General features: G+C 34.7%; 1 pseudogene; it reads right to left on the bottom strand.

The window, feature by feature from the left end:
* Nucleotides 1-3,038: 3,038 nt before the first annotated feature.
* Nucleotides 3,039-3,691, bottom strand: LOC101150991 (general transcription factor 3C polypeptide 6-like; annotated as a pseudogene).
* Between the last annotated feature and the right edge of the window lie 858 nt (nucleotides 3,692-4,549).

The following is a 4,549-nucleotide window of genomic DNA, read 5'->3' as shown; positions in this document are numbered from 1 at the left end:
ATGAGGATGAAGACCTTTATGACGATCCACTTCCACTTAATGAATAGTAAATATATTTATCTTTCTTATGATTTTCTCTTTTTTTCTGAATTTAAGACTTTATTTTTCTCTTCAATTTAAGGTAGAAGGACTACATTATAATCTACATCAGTTTCTTTTGCAAGATTACAAATCTCAAGAATCTTCTACTTTATACATTTTTTTACATTTTTGACATTTTCTAAAATACATATATATCAATTAGGATTAAGTGGTGCTCTTACAAAGTGATTTAAACAGGAGAGAACTTTATTTCTCTCTCATGTAAAAGAAGGCCAGAGGTAGGCAGTGGCAATGCCTTCTCTGAACAGCAGCAGTAGTTACAGGTTTGGAATGAAGTTCATGCTCACAAGACCTAATAAGCCTATGGAACCCGACTTTTCACCAGGCTCACTTAATTTTGCAGAATACCAACAAGAAACAGCACAACAGCATGGTAGCCTGAGGTTGTTTCAGCAGGAGTCTTTACTCCACCTTTCCAAGCGTCAGCTCAGGTATAAGTAAATCAGATCATCTGGGTTGGTGCAGAAACCACCTGGTTTAGAAGCTTCATGCTGTATAAGAACAGCTATCTCTTGAAACAGCCAATGAGTTTAGCTTCTAGGGATCTTTGCAATAAGCAACTTCATATTTAAGGAGTTTACGGAATTCCAAAGTCCATGTTTTCCAATAGGCATTTATAGTACTTGTCACAATCTTCCTGGTCCAGATACAGTTTACCAATAAAGGGTCATTTTCAATCATAAACAATATTGCCTGGTATCACAGCTGACATTTCATTATTATTTTGCCTAGCAGGAGTCTAGAGAAATAGTGCTGAAAGGTAAACTCAAGGTCATTTTAACCAGGGATAAAGTGAAAGGGTCTGGATATTCTCTTTTGGTCTGGATATTCTCTTTGAAGAATTTATACAGTACATAATATCTTATTGCTAATATAGACACTATGGTGCATGGCAGGTTTCTAGAACTTAAATGTATTCAGATGGTAGATATTGTGTCAAATATTCTTACCACAAAAAAAGACAAACAAAAAATAAAAAAGAATAAAAACAAAGGTACATGAGGACATTTTGGGAGGTGTTAGATATGTCTATTACCTTGGTTATGGTGAGGTTATTACTGGTGTTTGTATGTCTAAACACATGAAGTTGTATATGATAAATATGTGCAGTTTTTGCATATCAATCATACCTCATTATCGTACCTTTACTAATAGCAGTCCAGAGCTGTCTCACAGTATCAGGACCCAATCTTCTATCTTGTTGCTCTGCCACTCATGGCTTCCGTTTCCAAGGTTTCTTTAAAGCCCAAGAATCCTGCTAGAGCTCTAGCCACCATATTCATGTCCCATGAGGAACAAAGAGAATGTGTAGAAAACTTCCCAAAAGCATCACTCAACACTTCTAAGTCCCTGCCAGTGGCCAGAACTTAGTCATATGGTCACAGGTACTTGCAAGAAAAGTCGGGTATATATTGCTGACCTGAATAAATTCACAGATTCTGTTACAAAGAGATAAAGGAAGAACAGATATTGGGTCCGGCAATTAGAAATCTCTCCTACGCATATACATGGTGGGAAAAATGAGCTTTTTATTAAAAAGCTGAGACTAAAAAAGTCATAAAAACTGGGAAGATACATGTGCTTATGATTTGAAAATGCTTTTCATCAAGGTAAGTTATTTTACAATTAAATAGTAAAACTTTTCAAATAAGAAATTATCATCCTAGAACATTAGTTCTCTAAACTGCAAGAACAGTTATATCGCCATCAATTATGAGATGTAATTGATATGAGATGCATTTTAACTTATTAGTTCTAGGTTAAACTGTATGAAATTGCTGGTTTTCTTAGTCAGAAACAATTGCGTATTGGAAATTTCATAAACCTAATCTATTACAAAGCATCACAGTTTGTGAATAATTTACTTAAAAATACAAATTAGCACAGATTTAGGTTGCTGCCGTAATAAAATAACTATTACAGTTTAGTTTCAATAATCTTCATTAAGTGGGAAAGGAGTGAAATCACAACGGACATATTGGGAATTGTATCTTTATCTTTAAGCACTTCAAAATTATTTTTTGTTCCTAGATACGATACTTATTGTGGTAGACTGAAAAATGGCACCCCAAATATTTCCACGCCCTAATCCCTGGTTTTATGCCTGCGTATGTTAAGTTAAATGCCAAAGGGACTTTGTAGATGGAATTAAGGTTACAGATCTTAAAATAGGGAGATTATCTGAGTAGGCCCAATGTAATCAAATGGACCTTTAAAAGTGGAAGTGGAAGACAGGGGTAGGTCAGAGAGATGGATGATGGATGAAGCAACAGGAAAGATTCAAAATGTGAGAGGGACTTGACCTACTATTGCTGGCTCTGAAAACAAGGGGGCTATAAGCCAAGAAATGTGGACCGCCTCTGTAAACTAGAAATGGCCCTCAGCTGACAGACAGCAAGGAAGTGGGACCTTGATCCTTCAACTGCAAATAATTGAATTCTTCCAACAACTGATAAGCAAGAAAATGGATTCATCCTTCTACCCCTACCGCCAGAGCCTCCAAAAAGGAAAGCAGTCCTGACAATACTTTTATTTTAGCTCAGATGAGACTCATGTCAGATATCTGACCTATAAAACTCTAAGACAATATATTTGTGCTGTTTTAAGATACTGACTTTGTGGTAATTTGTAACATTTACAATAGAAAATATACACATTTACCTTAATAAAACCTCAAATTTAAAGGAGTTATCAAAGAAGGGTCCCTAAAGTCATTTAAACTATATTTTTTAAAGTTCAATTCATGTCTGATCCTGAATGATTCTGGTATATTAAGTTGTGCTATAACTGGAAATGTGTGTTTAGCCAACAAAAATGACAAAATAGTAACAATTGAAAGCTACAAAGCCAATTATTTTTATATAAAAACTTCAAAAATATCATGACTAGTTATTATGGGAACCATTTTATCTAGGAGTGGTTTGTAAGGCAGCATTTTAAGTTTCCATAAAAACAGAACCTTCTGTTTTAGAAGAGATATCAGTAACATAACCAGAAACCTCTATTTCCAAGTGCAGTGGTTTCTCCTGTCCATAACTCAGGTTTGAACTAACTTCCATTTGAATCTCTTGCTCTTCCACTTTAATCTCTTGCTCTTCCACTTTAATCTCTTGCTCTTCCACCTCCAAAAGTTTATCTGGAGTTGAAGCTACCTACTTCTTCATCTTCATTTTTATGTAGAAGGCTACAAATCATTTTGGGTCTATAGGAGAAATCATTTTCCTGATTATCAGCCATTCCATCCCACCTATATTTTCTTCTCCTTCCTTCTTTTCTGTCAGAAGAGTTACCATGCTGAGCTTCTTCATTGTATGGCATTTATATTTTAGCACTGTTTTATTATTGCCTTCTGCATCTACATTTTCAACATTTTCTTCAAATATATCATAGGTCCCAAGAGTGTCTTTGTACTCCCCAGCAAAGAGATAGCTGTCCACTTGCAGAATGGGCCTCTCGTTGTAAATTCTCCAAATCTTGCATCTATTTTCACATTTTGAGAAAATCCTGACAATTCTACTGGAATCAACATCTCTGCCTTCAATTCCTCCTCTTCTCCATTCTCTGGACTCCACTTCTTGGCTGCCACCATGGTCCCACGCCTCCTCAGTGCCTCCCCAGTCACTAGCCACCCCAATCCAGAGCTACCATCTTAAGCCCCTTATGATTTTCTTAATAACATTTTCCTCTCTCTAGCTTACTTTAAGAATAACAGTATTTAATTCATATAACATACAAAGTATATATTAATTAACTATATTATTTCTAAGGCTGCTGGTCAGTAATACGCTATTAGTAGTTAAGTTTTTACAGAGTCAAAAGTTGTACACACATTTTTGAGTGCATGAGGGTCATATATATGTGTTACAGGTTTAATTAAATTTAACTTTAAAAATAATATTCAGTTAGCCAATGAATGGTAGTGAGTTTTGTTCTGTGTTATTCCTGTGGAGACTGTGGAGGTAAAGCTAACTCTTATTCTATGAACCCTAGTATCTGTGGGAACTAGCTCTTGGGTTTCTATTTCATTATTCTGATGAAAGCTACTTAAATTCTTCATTTCTGAAGGAAAACAAGTAATCTAGTCATATTTGTGTGAGGCAGCTGTTACAATTCTTAATTAGTAAAATAGATTGAATCTGAATACTTACGCTACTCACTTCGTTTATTTGTGCTCAAAGAGAATAGCTTTATAACACGTATAAAATAGTAGCTCTCAAAAATGTATATTTGGCATAACGTGCTTTCAACTGCTATCACAACTTCTTTTATAGGAGACATAAAATAAGCACCTAAGTATGTTACCGGAAGAAAATTTCTTCAAAGAACAAGCTTATTCATTTTTATTAATTGAATTTTTTAAATAGAATATTAAAAAGCAAATTTTTGGCATATATAATAACTAGGGAACTACAAAAGTTTTTGTGAAATTCTAAAAGCACCTTTAAGA

This window comes from Gorilla gorilla, chromosome X (genome assembly GCF_029281585.2).
Source record: "Gorilla gorilla gorilla isolate KB3781 chromosome X, NHGRI_mGorGor1-v2.1_pri, whole genome shotgun sequence".
In the NCBI taxonomy this organism is placed as follows: Eukaryota; Metazoa; Chordata; class Mammalia; order Primates; family Hominidae; genus Gorilla; species Gorilla gorilla.
The sequence above is the reverse complement of the archived record's forward strand: the minus strand, read 5'-3'. Positions and strand labels throughout refer to the sequence as shown.